This window comes from Benincasa hispida, chromosome 4, assembly GCF_027475165.1.
Source record: "Benincasa hispida cultivar pf3 chromosome 4, pf3_genome.v1.1, whole genome shotgun sequence".
Taxonomy (NCBI): Eukaryota; Viridiplantae; Streptophyta; class Magnoliopsida; order Cucurbitales; family Cucurbitaceae; genus Benincasa; species Benincasa hispida.
Window position 1 is genome coordinate 39,092,239 of NC_143481.1, and position 20,810 is coordinate 39,113,048.

Sequence of the window (20,810 nt, forward strand, 5' to 3'; positions counted from 1 at the left end):
TGGCTCTAGAAGGTAGGCACAAATTCGGATATTTAACAGAAGAAATTCCACAACCCATCTCAGGTGACCCTCAAGAAAGAATCTGGAAAGGGGAAGACTCTTTGCTACGTCTGCTCTTATCAACAGTATGGAGCCCCAGATTGGCCGGCCTCTTCTATATGTAGCAACTACAAGAGACCAAGGAGTCAACCAGGGACTTGTACTCACAATGACAAAACGCATCCTGGTTGTACACATTACATAAACAAGTCCATGAATGCAAGCAAGGGAACATGACTGTTACGTCCTACTTCAATAAGCTGTTAGTTTTTTTTGGCAAGAAATGGATTTGTGCCGAGAGATTATTTGGAACTGCGCACAGGATAGGGCACAATATTTAAAGCTTGAAGAGGTAGATCGGGTTTATGTGTTTTTTGGCCGGATTAAACCCAAAATATGATAGTGTTCGAAGTCGCTTATTGGGTCAACGACCTATTCCGTCTCTTCGAGAGGTGTGTTCCGAGATTCGTCTAGAAGAACACCGATCACAAGCTATAAACAGTCCGATGATAGCCTCTGTTGATGCATCAACCTTTGTCTCAAAGGCGCCCAATTCCGAAAGTGACAAAAAGCCCATACCTGTCTGTCAACATTGTAAGAAGCTGTGGCATACGAAGGACCAATGTTGGAAGCTGCATGACAGGCCCCCGAACAGTAAGAAACGACAGTCCCATGACAGATCAACTCCGGACGTACTTCTGTAAGTGATCCAGTTACTGAAAATTCACAGCATCAGTCATTAGCCTATAGTAAGACCAATGTGATGCGTCGAAGTAAGTGTCATTGCTCAATCAGGTACATTCTCAGCTCTTGGTCTTGTTATCATTAATGGCAAGAAACCCTGGATCGTAGATTCAGGGGCCACATATCATCTTACTAGTTCTTCAGAATTATTTGTTACTTACTGTCCGAGTGCGGGGAATGAACGTATCAGAATTGCAGATGGGTCTTTTGCCTCAGTTGCAGGAAAAGTATTGGAAAAGGGAATACTTTTCCTCTTGATGGTTTTATTTTACATGATACTCTTCATATGCCAACAATATCATATAATCTTTTATCGGTCAGTAAAATTACAAGAGATCTGAACTGTAAAGCTATTTTTTCACCAGACTCTGTTGTGTTTCAGGATCAGAAGTTGGGGATGAAGATTGACACTGCCCGGCATGATAGGGGGCTCTACTTTCTTTCTGACGAGACTTCTTCTAGGGAGGATCACACCGCTAGTTTTATGTCTTTAAAGTTTTCTACTTCTGAAAATGACTTTATGTTATGACATTATCGTTTAGGCCATCCGAACTTTCAGTATATGAAATATTTATTTCCGCATTTGTTTCGCAATATTGATATAGCATCTTTAACTTGTGATGTATGCATTTGTGCCAAACAAAGTCGTATTTTGTTTTGTTCTCAACCATATAAGCCATCTAGTCCATTCTCCCTCATTCATAGTGATGTCTGGGGACCATCACCAACCACTACCTCTACTGGTAAACGTTGGTTCGTCACCTTCATAGACAACCATACACATCTTACTTGGATGTTCTTACTAGCCAATAAGTCAGAGGTGTCGTCTACCTTTAAACAATTTTATACTATGATTGAAACCCAGTTCCATGCCAAAATTGGGATTTTAAGGAGTGATAATGGAGAAGAGTTCTTTAATACCTCTGTTCATGAATTTCTTGTGTCTAAGGGAATTGTTCATCAGAGCTCGTGTGCTTATACTCCTCAACAAAATGGAGTAGCCGAGCGTAAAAATCGCCATCTGGTGGAAGTTCCCGATCTTTAATGTTGTCTGCTACTCTTCCATCCTACCTATGGGGAGATACCATTCTTACAGCAGCTCACCTTATCAACCGTATGCCGTCTCATGTCCTTAACTTTCATAATCCCTTAGACCTTTTCAAAGAATCCTTTCCGACTACTCATTTGATTTCCGATGTACCCCTCCGTGTCTTCGGCTGTGTCACTTTTGTCCACTCTCATTGCCCAAATTGCACAAAATTTCACCCTCGTGCTCAAAAATATGTCTTTGTTGGGTATCCCCTTCATCAACATGGATATAAATGCTATCATCCGTCCTCTAGAAAATATTTTGTCTCCATGGATATTACCTTTGTTGAAGACCAACCTTTCTTTCTCGTTAGTCATCTTCAGGGGGAGAGTCCAAGTGAAGAGCCTAACTGGTCCACCTATGTTATTCCCTTAGGGAATTCCACTCTGATCCCTTCCACTAGTTCTGAAAGAGCCTTCCCTGTTCTCCCTACCAGGCAGCTTCCTTGGATAACCTACTATAGGAAGAATCGTCGAAAGGAAGAATTGCCATCTGTTAATCTGTCGGCTTCGGTCCAAGAGTCAGAACCGGCATCTGGTTCAGGTACATGTATTCCTGAAACTAATGAAGTTGATATATGTATGGAGACTGATAAGTGCAGGGACGAAAAGGATGAAGGAGGTAGAAATGGCCATACCGAATATGTGACAGATGAAGAAACAGCTGAAAGAGAGACTAATAAAGGGAAAAGTCCTGTTATTGACAAAGGAGTGGAAGATATTACTAAAAATCTCGAGTTACAGGTGACCAGTCATGCGCTGAGAAACCGAGAGAAGTGAAAAATCGTGATGCCTCTCTTGACCTTCCGATAGCACTAAGGAAAGGTACTCGTTCATGTGCAAAGTACTCTATGCACAGCTACTTGACGTATAATAACTTGTCTTCCAAGTTTAAAGCATTTACCACTAGCTTGGACACCATAATAATTCCAAGCAATATCCGTGAAGCCATGGAGAACTCTGAATGGAAATCAACTATTATGGAAGAAATGAGGGCGCTTGAGAAAAATGGCACATGGGAACAGGTGCCTTTACCAGAAGGACACAAGACAGTTGGTTGCAAATGGGTTTTCACTGTAAAATACAAATCAGATGGGACGATTGATCGGTATAAGACCAGACTTGTTGCTAAAGGTTTTACCCAGACTTACGGAGTTGATATTCTGAAACATTCTCTCCTGTAGCTAAACTCAATACTATTCGTGTGTTGTTGTCAATTGCTGTTAACAAAGATTGACCACTGTATCAATTGGACGTTAAAAATGCGTTCGTTAATGGTGAACTTGAAGAGGAGGTCTATATGAGCCCGCCTCCTGGATTTGAAAGTCAATTCAAGCACAAGGTTTGCAGACTAAAGAAATCCTTATATGGACTGAAACAATCCCCAAGGGCTTAGTTCAATAGGTTTACTACATTTGTTAAAGCACAAGGTTACAACCAAGGGCACTCAGATCATACACTATTTACGAAACGATCTGATTCCGGGAAGGTTGCTGTTCTCATAGTGTATGTTGATGATATTGTTTTGTCCGTGATGATGAGAGTGAAATTATGAGGCTTAAAATGAGAATGGCCAAAGAATTTGAATTAAATACCAAGCTGAGATACTTCTTAGGATGGAGGTAGCTCGATCAAGAGAAGGTATTTCAATATCGCAAAAAAAATATACACTTGATTTACTCAAAGAGACAGGCATGACTGGTTGTAAACTTGTTGACACACCTATGGAGTATAATGCAAAACTTGGTGTTATAAACAACGGGGTTCCTGTGAGCAAGGAAAGGTACCAGAGGTTGGTTGGAAAGCTGATCTATCTATCCCATATCAGACCAGACATTTCATATGCAGTAAGCGTTGTAAGCCAGTTTATGCAAGCTCCGTATGAGGAACATATGAATGCAGTTGAGCGTATCCTTCGATATTTGAAGGGAACCCTCAAGGGCTTAATGTTTAAAAAATATGGGAAAAGAACGATTAAAGCCTATACATATTCTGATTGGGCAGGCTCTGTTATTGATAGAAAGTCAACTTCTGGATATTGTACCTTTGTCTGGGGTAACCTTGTCACTTGACGAAGTAAGAAACAGGGAGTAGTGGCGAGGAGTAGTGCTGAAGCTGAGTACAAGACAATGAATTTGGGAATATGTGAAGAAATCTGGTTAAATAAGGTGTTGACTGATCTTTACCAAGACAGGGAGCTTCCAATGAAGTTGTTCTGTGATAATAAAGCTGCAATAAACATTGCGAACAACCCAGTTCAGCATGATAGAACCAAACATGTAGAGATCGACTAACACTTCATTAAAGAAAGACTGGATAATGAGAGCATTTGTATTCCCTATATTCCGTCTAATCAACAAGTGGCAAATGTTCTCACCAAGGGGCTACTTAGACCAAATTTTGACTATTGTTTCAGCAAGTTGGGTCTTATCGACATTTATGCACCAACTTGAGGGGGAGTGTTGAAAATAGGGTTTTTACCCTAAGGGTATTTTTGTAATTGCCTCTAACCCTAGGGTTCTCTACAAGTCTATTTATTCACCCTGTTCTCATGTATTCAGTGTATTAGTTTATAATAATAAACGAAAAGATCTGTACCGTGGTTTTTCTCCCTAGTCTAGGGTTTCCACGTAAATTTTGTGTTTTTTCTCTGTTATTATTTTCATCAAAACAAAATGTTGAAAATCGTAAAAATCCAAGGTACAATGCTAGACTTGTAGCCAAGGGTTTTGGCCGAACTGAAAAGGTTGATTATGGTGAAATATTTTCACCAGTTGTCAGACACACATTCATATGAATCTTGTTGTCCCTTGTAATAGTATTTAACTTGGAGTTGGAGCAAATGGATATAAAAAAGACTTTTCTTCATGGAGATTTGTCAGAGAAAATCTATATATATCAAATCATCACAAAACAAGGAATGTCTTTTTAAGAAATATCTATATGGCTTGAAGCAAGCACCTAAAAAATGGAACCTCAAATTTGATACATTCATGTTATCGTATGGATTTGATAGAAGCAAGTTAGACCATTAAGCATGCTTCAAATGGTTGTTCTGTTTTTCTACTATTGTATGTGGATGACATGCTTATTGCAAGTGTTGATAGGTTGAAAATAGATAGACTAAAGCATGAGATGAAAGGAGTGTTTGAAATGAAGGATTTACGACTTGCTAAGAAGATTCTAGGAATAGAAATCTTAAGAGACATATGAAGTTAAGTCAAGAAGCATATTGTTTGAAACTGTTGTCAAAATTCAAAATATTTGATTGAAAGTCTGTCTCAACACCCTTAGTTGGTCATTTTAAAATTTCATTGCCTGATGCACCGCAAGCCGAAGATGAGAAGGTTGATATGGAAGCTATTCCTTATACTAGTGTTGTTGGTACCCTTATGTATCTAATGGTATGCACTAGGTCAGACTTAGCTCATGGATTAAGTGTAGTTAGCAGGTATATGTCAAATCCTTGTAAATTACACTGGCAAGTTGTCAAATGGTTGTTAAGGCATGTAAAAGGAACTGTCTTATGGTCTATAGATACAGATTATGCCACTGATAGAGATAAGATGAGGTCTTTAACAGGGTTTGTTTTTCTCATATTTGAAAACTCGATAAGCTGGAAATCATCCCTTCAATATGTAGTAGCATTATCAACAATAGAAGTTGAGTATATGACCTTAACAGATGCTTTTAAAGGACTTTGGTTAGATGAGCTGGTAGAAAAATTGGGTATTTGTTTGAAAAACCTATTGATTATTTACTATGATAGTCAAAGTGCAATGTTTTTATCTAAAAACCTAACATACATGAAAGGACCAAACATATAGATGTGCGATTCCATTTTATAAGAGATGTTATAGCTGATGGAAACATTAAAGTTGAGAAGATTCCTACACAGCTATCAATGCAGCTGATGCATTGACAAAACCCTACCTACTATACACAAGCTTGAGAGCTGTCTAAGTGTAGAAAATTGAATTCAACGATAATATTAGTTTATTTTTACATTTTTACACAATCTTGTAACTAAATATAATGTTGAAATGCCTTGAATCTGTTTGTTGGCTCTTCGAAGAACCAAGTACGGGGGTCTCGCTGGTGAGGTTTCGAGGGCAACGCTCCCAAAACCTATTCAGAATTCGTATTCAGCATATTTATTTATTTTTAGTTATTTACGATTATGACCCTAGGGTTTAGAGTAGTACGCTATATAAACTCTCTAACCCTAGAGGCGCCGTTTTGATGTAACTTTCTGAAAACATTCTCTCTAATAATACTGTTCTCCCCCTGCCCGTAGACGTAGCTAACACACTATTAATGAACCACGTATAACTGTGTGTCGATCTTCTCTATCTCTACATTCCTTTTTGTGTTCTTTAATTGTCATTTTTGTAACATATACCTTCAATGTAAAAGGAGATTTAAAGAAAAGAAAATAACTTCTGTGAAAATAGATTGTTGCATACTCATCTGATATTCTTCCAGCAACTTGATCTTCCCGCGGATATAAGCTTCTATTTTGGCCGAACCACGTAATCTTTTGTGTCTCCTTCTTATTCCTCTGCATGCAAATAGAAATCGCCATTAGAAAGCAAAGCTTGAAATCGTCTGAGAGAGAAAGGGAGGAATATCCGAGAGCCTATTTTCTTCTTTGAGTGAATCTTCTCACATTTCATCCGGTTGATCAAAGTCTCCTTCCACGTGTTGTTCCTCATCAGCAACATGTTTCATTTTCTTCCACAAGTGGTAACAACCACAATTTCCCTTCTCTTGAATCAAATTTGAAATTGAGCTTTACCATCTGCACATCTCATTTCACTTGGCTCTGGGTCGTGATTGAATAATTTGCAAACATAAGCCCAGCTCTAAGTTCCAAAATTCTCCATCTTTTACTAAAATTTCAAGTACTTTATCAATTGAAGTCCAAAATTAAACATATTATCTCGTCAAATTAACTCATACTTGGCTCCAAAAATCTAAATAAAAAGAAAATAAAACTCAATAATTTGTGATAGTTAATTAAAAATGCACCTAAAACTCGAGATGTCATACTCGAGCTCAAACGATGTAGTCGTCTCCAGATACACAATGCACATCTGTTGTTGTGTCATATCGGGTTCAGCCAGTTTTCTTAATGTGACGCTCAGGAACTTGACCCATGTGCATGTACAACTGCAAATCCTCTGGTTCCTCTTATTTTTCTAATGGAGCCTTGTCTTGGTCTAACTGAACGTTCCCTTCCTCCTCAAGTCTCTCTTTCCTCCTTTCTTGTTGGATTCACCGCTCTTCCCTATTAATGCCTATAAAAACTGAAGCCCAGGACTTCCAGAAGAATAGGTTTTAAACTACAAGAAAACTCACACACAACAAATTTATTCAAATCCTTTTTTCTAGAATTCAAGAATTGGCTAAGACAATTGCTAAGACTCCTCGACAACAATGCCAATTTCAACACAAGCCTGCTGAATCTCATATCAAATAATATTTTAACCACTCTTACAAGCTTGTAACTAGTAAGAACGGGTCTAGAAATCTAAGAATTGGGAGCTATAGACTTAGGGATGGGGTTGGTCGATTTGTAATTGCAAAAAAATTAAAGGGCGAGATTGTAAATTGCGCATGAAAGTAAAGAGCGGAATTGAGATACAAAAATTGAATTGATTAAAAGCCTAGCATAGGAAATTTGGATTCTACCTATTCATTTTGGTTGATCATAGAATTCTAAAGATGCATTGCTTGTTGATTTTTATCCTTAGCTTGTTTGCCTAGAAGACCAGATTGAAAGTGTCCATATGAATAAGCATCCACATTAAGTAAGGGAATTAAGTTAAGATGATTAACAACCCGGTTAGCCTAAGTTACTAATGGTTTTCTTTTTTAAATAAGTCAATCATGCAATGTTGTGAAAGGACTCTTCTAAACAACCTAGAATTCACAATCAAGCATCCTTTTAACATTTGTCCCTTTGAGATTAACACAAGATGCATTTTTTTCTAGCAAATCAATGAATAAATGAGAATTGGCCAAATTACCCACAAATTCAATGCATAGAATATAACCTACATTCCAAAATGATAAAAGTTCAACAAGTAATCAGAAAATTACAAGTCTCCCAACCAAAACAAATGGGTTTTCAATCCTACCGTAAGCCAGAAGATGACTTACCTAAGTCACTCACTACGTGCCAAGATCAAGATAGTATGACCTAATTTAGCAAAGTTTGGCATTTATAATCTGACGAAAGTGTTGTGATGCTCTAACCCCTTTATTGCAGCTTTGCACGTGCCAATTGTTTCTGTCAACCTCTGAAGCGCCACGACGATGCTCCCATTCAAGGCTACTAGTTTTTACGTCGTGCCGCAGCGTTGCTTCAGTCTTATGCATCCTACTAGAATTTGCATCGCGATAACATGCCTATTGGCGCCACGACGCTCTCCTCTGGAGCAAAATGGTAATTTTGCCTCTTTTCTTCTATTGATGCTTTCGGAGCTCCATTTTCATATGTCTTAGCCCGGATTCCACTCCAGCGTTTAGTTCCACCTTATTAGTATTCGATACCTAATCATAGAACGAGCCCAAATTAAATGGAATAGATAGAACCTTTCGGTAGCTATTAGATTTGAAGACAATTTTAGCATGATAATATTAGTTCTCAAGCCACATCAAGGCCATAAACATTTCAAATTGATGTTTTATAACTCAAGGCCATAATTCCATAACAAGTGCTCTAACTAAAATCACCATAATTCACATTTTGATCAATATAAATTCACGTAGGTGTCCTGTGGTCTTGTAATCTTAGAGTCGCGCGTGCATGTCTAATCTTCTCACATTATGGCACCACGACATTATCTTCGTATGTGTTTCTATGATCAATGTTGAGGGTGAGCGTCATAGAGCACTATGGTGCTTTCGTCTAGCCTTTCTTCTATGAACGGCACTACGGCTAGCTATCCAAAGCGCTACGGTGCCAGCCCTTTAAGGCATTCTTAAACATTTTTTTGCCCCAATTAATGCTTTAAGGCTCCATTTAGATCCATTTTAACCCAATTTTTGTCCTAAGTGTCCATTCTACTTACTTTGTGCCTGAACCTATAAAATCGTGAAATAAACTTTTAAAATCATGAAACAAGTCCGAATTAAGTTGAGCAAGGATAGCACATGTTAGGTACTATCACGTAAGAGAAGGAAAAGATCCTTAAAAATAATCATATACAATTTTCCAAATATGGAAACGATTTAAAAAAAGCACAACGTGTGAGACATCTTGTAGAACAACACATGAGACAAGATGACGAACATCATGTGGGACAAGATGAAGAACAAGATTACTAACAACTACTAATCACACTTACAAAAATATACTCAATACCAAAACTCTAACAAAGAGATTTTAAAAAATTTACCTCTCATAAATTCCAAAAATATAAATAAGCCATTATATCTAAAATTGTCCTTAAATATAAATCCCATGAAATTCAATTATACCAAAAAAAAAAAAAAAAACATAAATTCACAAGTCTCTTTCAACAATAAACAAATACGAAATGAATGCAATTCTCTTGAAATCTTAATATCCAAATTATTAGTATGAACATACTCATAGTTGATTCCAAAAACTAAAAAAATCATAATTTGTTAAAATAGTAAAAGTATTTGTAAAATAACTAACTCACAAACGAATAACACCTTACCTCATAAGTTATCCCCAATGTTCCTGTCAAACCTGAAATTCCAATAGTATTATCAATAGTCATTCTCCAAAGAAGGGAATTACAAAACCAAACACCAACTAGACATCAATTTACCCAATTCCTATCCCTTTTTTTTAAAATATATATATATATATATATATATATATATATTGTCTCCAATTCCCACCCTTTTTTATTTTAAAGAAAGCACACTCCCATAAGGCATGTTCACATGCATGCCTTCTGAAAACCCCCCATTTTCTTTCTCCTTCTTCTTCAAGGAAGTTGTCCTCTCATCATTTCGTTTTTTTCCGACTAGTTGTATTTATGGTATTATATTTCTATCGATATATTGATATGATGTTCCCGGTTTCATGGATTCCATATCAACATGAAAGGTGAATCGATATTTCTATTAATATAGATAAATCCAAGAAATACAAAAATAATGCAACTAATATAAATATAATATAAAAAATAAACATGTTGACTTAATTGAAAATTATAAGATATTTATTTATTAATTTTAAATTTTTTTATAATTTTTTTTAGAAATATCCCAAAAAAATCGACATTTATCAATATTTTCATCGAATTTTGCATAAAATTAAGATCAATATTTTCGGCAAAATCGACATTTTAAACCTTGATGTACTTCATGATTTCAAATTTTTTTTCTTATTTTGTTTCAAGCTTTCTCTTCAAGAAAAAAAAAAATTATATTTATACATATGTTTTAAAGAAAAATAGCTTAGATTTCATATGCATATCCAATTGCTAACAATCCAAGGATTGGGGATTCACAACTTAAATAAATACCCTCATTTTTTTCATAGTACAAAAATTTGGTAATGCATATATTTTCTTTATTTTTCCTTTCGCTTACCCTCAAAATTATGACCCAAACTCTTAGCGTTTTTCTCTTTTTTATTTATTAAATCCAAGTATATTAACTCACATTCAATTATTAATATACAATCTTATTAAAATATCTAAGTTGTAAGGTCCCTTAGTGGACTTATTATTCTTCTTTCTTCTTGCTATAAAACGTATACCTTGATTGAAGGGGGATAATTTTAGAGAACAATAAATAATAGAAGAAGAGATGATTAAGAAAGTATTGGAGAATAGAAATGAAAATAAAGAAGTGTTAGGCCACGGATTGAAGTAAATAAAAGAGAGAATGGAAGATGGGGTGAGATGACATATAGCTAGGATGAAGAGTTTCCATCTATATACTAATACTAAATGCATTTTTCTTTTTTTTTCTTCTTCTTCTTCTTTTTTTTTTTTTTAATGCTAAATTTATTATTGCAACTTTTGAAAGTTCAACAAATATATATTTTTGAAATGAGGTTCCAATGGTTTTCATCCATATATAATATAAGAATATTTATTATCATTATTATTTTAAGTTTAAGGGCATTAATGGATGTTTGAAAGAATTTAGGGATATTTTTTTAAACAAAAAAACTAATTGTTTAAGTTTTTTATTAAAATTTCGGATATTAATGAAACTTTTGAAAGTTGTGAAATAAAAACTGATGTGTTGTAGATAAGATATTTCTGAAGTAAATTGTGATTTTTGTTACGAAATCGACGAGTAAAGAATACAGAAAAAGTAAAATAATAGAGAAGATCGACAAACAAATTTACTTGATTCTCTAACAGTGTATTAGCTATGTCCACGAGATAGAGGGAGAACAATTTTATTAGGGAGGATGTTGCAGAATATTGAAAGATGGCACCTCCAGAATTAGAGAGGGTTGGAGAGTTCATATAGTGTATTTTTCTAAACCTTAGAGCCATAATCGTAAATAAACAACAAATAATTAAATATGTCAAATACGAATTGTCATATAACAAATTTAAGACATTCCAAACAATTTTACGTCTCTTATTCAACCAAAGTGTACTTCAAACAACCTAAAACGTTGATCATACTGTATAAACTTGCTAAGTGGAGGTAGAATATATGATGATTGTTGTAAAATTATTGTGGTTCATTAATTGCTTTTGACGCAGTTATACTTTATAGTCAACGAAGACATTAGGACATCGCCTACCTTTATTGAAAATGTTCATACCATACACCAACACTGCATCTTTTGTGGATATGTTTGTTCCTTACCTTTTCATTTCCTTTTAAACTAAATACCAAGTTCAGATTCTTTTGTACTCTTAAAATCCTAAAATTTTAATGACTTTCTCATTCTTGAAACTGTGAATCTGAATGTGGGCAAATTAATGGCGAAGGAAAATATTAATGAACATGTTCGTGAGTTGGAGGCCGATCCATCAAAGAATCCTCCCAATTCAGATGCCATCTTACTTCTACCTGTTGAGGTACATCTTCAATAGCATTTATTTTCCTCTTACTTCTGCTGGAATTTTTCAAAAATAAAAAAATAAGAAAAATTATTTACACAAAATAGTAGGATTTTAATATTATTTGATAGAGCTGATAGAAGTCTATCAGTGTCTATCAATGATAGAAACTAATAGCAGTCTATCACTAATAGACTATCAATATCTATCAGTGTTCTTTTGTCATTTATATAAATAGTTTGATATTTTTTTACCTATGAAAATTTTCTTATACTCTACTGATTATTTGGAATATATAAATATATATACGACTTTCCAATAAGGGTTGTAAATGTTTTTTCCTATCTATGGAGTTATAGTTGTAATAAATTCTCAAAACGAATAAATCTTTGTATTTATCGGGTATAGAACTATTCATAAAGGATATAGAGTGTATTGATCCACAAAATTATTATAGAGTCTAGGTTAGGGACATCTACTTTGAGCATAAATCTTCATGACCATTTTTTTTTCCTTATCGTATTCCAAATTATCTATCTCAAGATGAGTGATATATTTGACGAAGACATTTGCTTTTATTATGTTATTGTTTATGTAGACTAAAAAATATATCGAGAGAAAAACCCCCACTCCCACTGTAGAAATAAACAAAAAAATAAATTAAAAAAATAAATTGAAAGAAAACAACAAAATAAGAAACATAGAATTTACGTGGAAAACTCTAAATCTGGAGAAACGGTACGACCAATCTAAAAGAAATCCATTATATGAAGATTCGTTACAAGAGAATAATTTCCTCTTTGATCCCAAATACAAGAACACTCTCCCAAACTTTGTACCACTCATATATTTTTGTCACTTTAAAAAAGTTAAAGAACACAAAATTTTTTTAGCTAAAATGACCGCATTCAAATTTAAAATATTTCTAAATGAGACAATTTGGTACAAAAAAAAACATATACTCCTTTTATAATACTTAAAATCTATTACTTTCTTGCACTTTTTTTATATAGGATATTCTTCTAATATTTTGTCAAAATTCAATAAAATAATATGTCACAAACTAGAGGTCCCATTATCATGAAAGGTTTTTGAACAAAAAAGTGGTATTTTTGTCATTTAATGAGAATTTTTAAATTAAAGTTTTAATGATAAACTGATGGTTAAAAATCGCTTCTTTTTTTTATTAAGTGCATCTCAGACCGCATTCAAACATCAGTTGAATTGTTCTTATTTATTTTTTTTGAAATATTTTGATTCCTTTGTTATGTAAGTAGTGAGAGGGGATACATAATATGCACCCATGTATTATCCTTAGGCAAGGTTATTATTGATTTTTTTTTTCTTTTTTGAAACAGTGCATTGTTATTTAAGTATGAATACTTTGAAAAGTGGACAATATTTAATATATATATATATATATATATATATATATATATATATCCAACTATTTTACTCAGGTTTCAGGATTTCGAACAATCGACAGCCGAAGGGAGCCTTGTTCTGCCGGTCGTGCATTTGCCCAACGTACCGAAAGTAAACTTAAATCCGACAACATCTTTGCCAAAAACATCAAAAGGATTCGGGCAAAAACTTTGTCGTTTTGTTTTCATTTTTTCAAATTGATTTCTTTCTCTTCTTTCGTTACATTTCTTTTCTTCTTACTGTGAGTTGTTAGTTGAGGATTATGTTGTAATTGATTATAAATTTAATATATTTTTCTTCAATATCTTGTTCTTACATTTCACTGGGAAAGAGACCTAAACCATTTGATCTATTTCTCGTTCTTTAAATTTTTAATCAATTAAAATTATAAAAAGTTTTATATGGACGTTAGTTTTTCAAAATTTATCCAAATTCTTTATGTTATATATATTTTTAGATATATCGATTTTATGCCATTTTTATAAGTCAATAATGAAAAAACAATAATGTTGTCCATTTACGTTCTTTTGAAAAAAACTGATAACAAAAACAAGAAATTTGAATTTCTTGTTGTTTCCATAATTTTGGAAGAAATGTTAAAAAAAAAAAAGAAAAGAAAAGAAAAGAAAAAAAACCCCAAATGAATATTGTAAAAAAATAAAATAAAATAAAAAACCCCAAAAGTCTGTTGCCCTGTTTTAGCCTGAAAAAAAAAAAAGCATCATATTTATTTGAATGGATTTAGCTGTGTTTTTGAAAGATCAAAATTTTCACGACTCAACCAATTAATCAAGGCACAAGACGTGGATTAGATTTCCAATTCAAAAGGATAAATAGCCCATGAGGAGACTTATCCATAATTGTCATGTATTTAAAACCAAAGAATGCCCAAAAGCAACTTATTTGGTTTCACCCCGGACATTATAGGGACTACACCCATGACCCTTTTGAAACCTAGAGAAAACCAAAATCAACCCATTAAGGCTGATGAGTTATTTCAAGGACAATCTAGGAATTACACCATCTAGATTTTTTAACCATGGAAAATGTTGCACTTTGAATATCCGTAATATTTATTTAAGGCAGTCAAATGTTATCTGGATTATCTCTGCATTCAATCAATTTAGTTAAATGTTGCATTCTGATAATGCTGATCCTGCAAAATAATTTCCTTATGTGGAAGATCTTGTCTATAGTGTTGTTGCATATTTTTTCCTTATTTGTGCTCGAGTATTTTTAGAAGTTAGGGTTGGGCTTCTTTATATCTGATGTGCATATTTAAAAACTCTTGGTTTTTAGCTTAGGGCTAGCCGTTTTAACAAAGAGATTTGAATCGTCGTTTGTCTTGTGACACTTTCAGCCACAAGACAAACCCAGACAATTTGATTTTGACAAATCCATTCAAATAAATATGTTGAGTCAGTGAGTATTTCATAAGTTCTTAAGGAAAATCGTGTTGAACAAGAAATTAGGATTTCAATTTTGACAAACCCAGACAGTTCTGCCGGGGTGAGTACAGATTTTGTTGACAGTATTCAAAATTTTGAGGAGGATGTTTCGAATCTTCAAAATACAGAGCGTGAATTTGACAATACGACCAATATAGTAACAGAGGAACACTCATTTGATGTATTATCAAATGTAATTACCTCTAGTGTGCTGAATAAGGAAGATGATCTTCAAAAAGAGGTTGTTAGTCAAAGGGAGCATGGTGTTATTGATTTTGCTATTGTAAATTGGGATAAAGCATTGGTGGGTAGTCCTGTTGTTTCAGAAGAAGAAAATGGTAGTGAAGATGTGTCAGCTTCTGCTGAGGACACATTCGAAGAAAATGTTCTTATTAGTATGTTGAGATAGAAAGGCAAGGGGAAAGGGAATGATGGTAAAGCAAGATTCTCTAAGCCGATTGATGATAAGGAGAAGCATGATTCTAATTGGGAGGAAAATGAAGATGAATTATGGAATACCTTTTAAACTAGGTTCCATCAAAGAGTGTTATTGGAATACTTTTTGAATTACGGAGAGGTCGTAAAAATAGTTTACGACATCTCAGGATTTGGGCATGTTCAGCACATGTGCTTGTGGTAATTCCAAAAAAATTGGAACCACATTCAAGAATATGCCTATTTGTAGGTTGTTTTAAAGAAACGAGAGGTGATCTATTCTTCGATCCAAAAGAAAACAAAGTATTTGAATCGACAAATGCTACTTTTTTAGAAGAAAACCATATTAGAGAACATAAGTCAATGAGGCAAATCGTAATAAATGAAATTCCCAGAGAAACTACTGAAACTTCGACAAGAGTTGTTGAAGAGGACATTTCAACAAGAGTTGTTGATATTGCTTCATCTAGTCAAACACATCATTCTAAAATGTTGAGATAGCCTTGACGTAGTGAGAGGATTGTAACCCAACCTACTCGCTATTTAGGTTTAACAGAAACTCAAACCGTCATATTAGATGATAAAGTCAAGGACCCATCATCTTATAAGAAGGCAATGCTTGATGTTGACAAAGATGAATGGATCAAAGCCACGAATGAAGAAATGGAGTCTATGCACTCCAATTCTATCTGGAAACTTGTAGATCAACCTAATGGAGTTAAACCCATAGGTTGCAAATAAACCTACAAGAGGAAACTGGGTGTAGGTGGAAATGTGGAAAACTTTAAGGCTAGACTAGTAGTAAAAGGTTATACCCAGGTTGAGGAAGTGGATTATGAAGAAATTTTCCCACCCATTGTTATGATTAAGTCTATCTAGATTCTCTTATCTATTGCCCATATTATGACTATGAGATATGGCAAATGGATGTCAAGACTACCTTTTTGAATGGTAATCTTGACGAAACCATCTACATGACCCAATTAAAGGGATTCATTTAACAAGTCAAAAGAAAAAGGTTTGCTAGCTTAATCGGTTCATTTATGGATTGAATTAAGCATCTCAATCTTGGAATATAAGGTTTGATGTTGCAGTCAAATCTTATGACTTTGATCAAAATGCGGATGAGCCTTGTGTTTACAAGAAGATCATCAATAGTTCAGTAGCTTTTCTTATCTTGTATGTGGATGATATCCTACTCATTGGGAATGACGTAAGTTATCTGACTACCATTAAAGAATAGCTAGCTGCTCAACTTCAAATGAAAGATTTAAGTGAAGCACAATTTTTTCTAGGGATCCAAATTATAAAGGATCGAAAGAACAAATCACTAGCCTTGTCTCGGGCATCCTATATAAACAAAGTGCTTGTCAGATATTCAATACAAAATTCCAAGAAGGGTTTGTTACCTTTCAGACATGGAATTATCTTGTCTAAGGAACAATGTCCTAAGACAGCTCAAGAGGTTGAGGAGATGAGACAGATTCCCTATTCATCTACAGTGGGTAGCCTTATGTATGCTATGGTGTGTACTAGACCCGACATCTGCCATGCGTGAGAGTAGTTAATAGATCTCAATCTAATCTAGGATTTGATCACTGGAAAACAGTTAAAGGTATTCTCAAGTATCTTAGGAGAACGAGAAACTATATGCTTATGTATGGGGCTAAGGATTTGATCCTTACAGGTACACTGACTTTGATTTTTAGACTGATAAGGATTCAAGGAAATCCACATCATAATCAATGTTCACTCTGAATGGAGGAGCTATTGTATGATATAGCAGTAAGCAAGGTTGTATTATGGATTCCACCATGGAGGCTAAGTATATAGCTGCGTGTGAAGCTACTAAGTAAGTCGTTTGGCTTAGAAAATTTCTCACAAATTTGAAGTTGTTCCAAATGTGTCCTCAACCATCATACTTTATTGTGATAATAGTGGTGCTGTGGCAAGGCAAACTCCATGGAGCTTCATAGCCACACACGTGGAAAGCATATGGAGCGCAAGTATCATCTTATCAAAGATATTGTGCAACAAGAAGATGTGATCGTCACAAATATTTCCTCGGAACATAATATTGCTGATCCATTTACAAAGGCTCTCACGACTAAAGTTTCTTAGGCTCACCTGGAGGTCTGGGTCTACGAGATATGAGTCATCTAAACTAGGGCAAGTAAAAGATTTTATTGGATATATTAAATGCCCTAGTTTATTGTATTGTATATTGATACTTTACCTTACAATATATATTGATACTTTGCTTTCCCTCTCGTCTTTTATTGTATTTTGATACATTCCACTAGCTTTTGACAAGTAGGAAGTTGTTGGGATTGATGTCCTAAATCTAATGTATCTCGTGGTTTGTAGTTTTGTTAACACAAATTATGTATCTAATAAAATTAGAGGTATTTTATTTGACATTTAGAAAACATTAATTCAATCTAATAAACTAAGATCCAAAGTTATGTAATGTCACTTGAACAGTATGTGGTTGACATACAGGTGGTTCATGTTCAAGTAATACCCTAAAAATGTTGTAGTAAAGGATGAAGGTTGCGTGCTTTATCCTGGTAACACTATGGATACAACCCACTTTGGAATTGTTACATGAGATGTAAGTGTTACAAATAATATGAACTATATTGTTCCTGTAAAGATATATGAGTGTGAGTATCCTGTATAAAGGAGTTTATACATAGTCCGGACCACGAAATAATTAGTTTCTCTTTATAACACCATTACTTGAAAAAATTAATATTTCACTAGAATAATCTTAGGAGACTTGACCTTAATCCAGATTGAGTTGTGAACTCCTGCTTATGATGGTAGTCCTTTGGTTTGTATGGGTGAGAGTAGTCATGATAGCTGACTCAATAAGCCTACTATTATGAGGATTTGTCTGATTAGGGAGTTGAGAAAACATCTATACAAGATGGAATTCACTCCTTCCTATTCCTTAAAGAAATAGATAAATTGCTCCCGTAATAGCGGGTTCTGGGTCTTGTACAATGAGGCCTCAACCTTTTACTGATCTAAGAGGCGTTGTTTGTAGTTGGACAATAAACTATTTTTTCATTTGAGGAATCAGTGGTACTTAAGAAGTTGGATGTAACTGCAGGGGTAAAACGATATTTTGACCCAGCTGTAGTTATGAACATTTGTGAAAGGTCACTGCTCTGTTGATTAGTTATATCTATGGACATAAAAATATATGTACAGTGCAAAAAGTGTCGCTATCGGTCTTTAGTGGAGTGATCGATAGTTAATGAATATTGATTAATTGGATTAGAGAAGTTTAATCAATTAATCTCATATCATTGCAATTTCTAGTTTGTAGGTCCATAAGATCCTCTTGTTAGCTCACTAAAGGATAGTAATGAGGAATGATTTAAAATTTTCAAATCAAATGAGGGAATTTTTATTGATAAGATTGATATATAATGGTTAATTATAGATATGATCTATAATACGAATTATGCAAGAGAGATATATTTGAATAAGATTCAAATATTATATTCATATGAATTGAATTCAGAAAGAGATGTATACATATAAATATGTGACATAACTCCATATTATGAAAATAGTTATTTATTTGATTAATTAATAGTTAATTAATTGATTAAGAAATAATGGAGGTTGGAGGTTAATATAAATATATGATATTTATGATAATTAAATAATGTATATTAAATAGGATTTAATATATGGTAATTTAATTAATGTGCCAATTATTTAAATAAGGGTTATTTAATTAATTAGCTCTAATGGTATAAAGGGAAATTCTTGGAGAAGGGGTTAATCCTTCTCCATATAAATATATCCTTATAGCCCATTTAGGACAAGGGGTTTTTATTACACAAAAACCTAGCCTCCAAGCCTCTACCTTCTCTCTACCTTCTCTCTAAAAATTCTCTACCATTTTCCTCCTCAAAAGTTCTTGGAGGCCACTCTTCCAAGTTCTTTGGAATCCTAGAGAATAGCAAAGTAACTTTGTTGGTGGTGTCCTTCTTGATTGGAGAAGTTCGAGATCATTGATAACGATGGAAGAGGAAAGCTAGAAGAATCAACAAATGTGAGTTTTGATTTCTTCTCTTCTTCTTCTTTTCTACCATGCTTATAGTTTTGATTGAATATTTATGCTACAAATGCATGTTTTATTTTACTAACACAGGAATTCGATTCTTTCAAGAATATTGCAAATGGATGTCAATACTACTTTTTTAAATGGCAATCTTGAAAAGAGCATCTTTATGTCTCAGCTCGAAGGGTTCATAGCCCAAAGTCAGGAGCAAAAAGTTTGCAAGCTGAATCGATCCATTTATGGGTTGAAGCACGCATCCAGATCTTAGAACATTAGATTTAATACTGTGATCAAATCTTTTAGTTTTGACCAAAACGTTGATGAACCTCGTGTTGGGATTGATGCCCTAAATCTCGTAGGGTTCTATTGTTTGTAATTGTATTGTACAAAAATTTTATTTATCTAATAAAATATTTAATGTCTTATTTGACATTTAGTTGCATTAAACTCACAAATCAATAAATTAACATCCAAGATTATCTTGTAGCTTAAACATGTATGTAGAAACATACGGGTGGATCATGTTTAAGTGATAACCTGAATTTGTAGTAGATGGATAAGGCTGGATACCTTATCCTGGTGACACTATGAATATGACCCACTTTGTAGATATTACAATTATTATAAAGTATTGCAAATAATCTGATCTTGATCATTCATGTGAAGACATATGAGCAGAGGTGTTCTATACAAAGGAGATCGTATGATACCGAACAACAAAATGTTTAATCTTATTATATAACGTTGTTCATAATAGAGAGTTATATTTCACCAGGATGACCATAGGTAACATGACAAGAATCCTCAGTGAGTTGTGAACTCCTGCCTATGAAGGCGGTCCTTTGATGTATATGGGTGGCAGTGGCCAAATTGCCGACTCAACAAGCCTACCATTTGGGGATTCGTCTAATTGGGGAGTTGGGAACATAGCTACACAAGAAGGAATTCACTCTTTCCCCAATGTCGGGGTAAGTAGATAAATGGCTCCCTTAAGGGCTGATTACGGGGCCTTTGAACAATGTATTGTCACACCCTCTCCTAGCTCGAGAGGGTTTTGTCATAGTTGGACTATGATTTATCGTTCATTAGAGATATCAGTGGTACTTAAGGAGTTAGATGTAACTACAAGGGAAAAAACGGTAATTTTGGCTCAATTGTACTTATGAGCAATTTGTGAAGGGTCATCGTACTATTAACTTGTTATATCCAATGGACATACAAATTTATCTGTAGTATGAAGAGTTTGTTGGGATTGGTGTCCTAATTCTCCCGGAGTTTCGTAGTTTACAAACTTTGTATACATTGTTATTAATAAAATAAGAGTTATTTTATTTACATTTACTCATATCCAATAAACAAAAATCTGTGGTTATTGTATGTAAATTTAAGCATGTATATGAGATATATAAGTGGATCATGCCTTAAGTAATAACCTAAGAGGTCTAGAGTATAAGGATATAAAGGAGGGATATATTATCCTGGTGACACTATGGACACGACCCACTTTGTAGAGGTTTACAAGTG

The 20,810-nt window shown here is 34.2% G+C and overlaps 1 long non-coding RNA gene across 1 annotated transcript; it reads left to right on the forward strand.

The window, feature by feature from the left end:
* Positions 1–11,661: 11,661 nt before the first annotated feature.
* Positions 11,662–13,636, forward strand: LOC150036690 (uncharacterized). Its single transcript, XR_016529412.1, has 2 exons — positions 11,662–11,912; positions 13,355–13,636. It is a non-coding gene; the product is annotated as an uncharacterized LOC150036690 (long non-coding RNA).
* Positions 13,637–20,810: the final 7,174 nt, after the last annotated feature.